At 38.1% G+C, this 365-nt stretch overlaps 1 pseudogene; it reads left to right on the forward strand.

The window, feature by feature from the left end:
• Positions 1–54, forward strand: part of LOC119293124 — a 1,911-nt pseudogene extending 1,857 nt beyond the window's left edge.
• The last annotated feature ends 311 nt before the right edge of the window (positions 55–365 follow it).

The following is a 365-nucleotide window of genomic DNA, read 5'->3' on the forward strand; positions in this document are numbered from 1 at the left end:
GGTTTGGGGGGTAATTTAGGTGTTTCTCATATATTGTGTTAGCTAGTTAATTAATAGTGAGAAGTGTCCTTTCTTATCTTCATGCTTGATCGACGCTACGTACTATACATATAGAGAGGACTAGACACACTAGCTAAGAAAATGAAGAAAACAGAAGATCGTCATGAACATATGCATATAGAGAGAAGTGATATCGACCAGCTCTCCTTCTCTGAGAGATTGGTCGAACAACATGTTCTCGTATATCTATCCGACGCTACGTACTGGCTACATATATACAATATAATTATCTCTTACAATATAATCTCCTAATTCCAAATGAACTCAGGGTCCACATGGTATTCTCCGTCTTTAGCGATCACGTG

Source organism: Triticum dicoccoides, chromosome 4B (assembly GCF_002162155.2).
Source record: "Triticum dicoccoides isolate Atlit2015 ecotype Zavitan chromosome 4B, WEW_v2.0, whole genome shotgun sequence".
NCBI classification, from domain to species: domain Eukaryota; kingdom Viridiplantae; phylum Streptophyta; class Magnoliopsida; order Poales; family Poaceae; genus Triticum; species Triticum dicoccoides.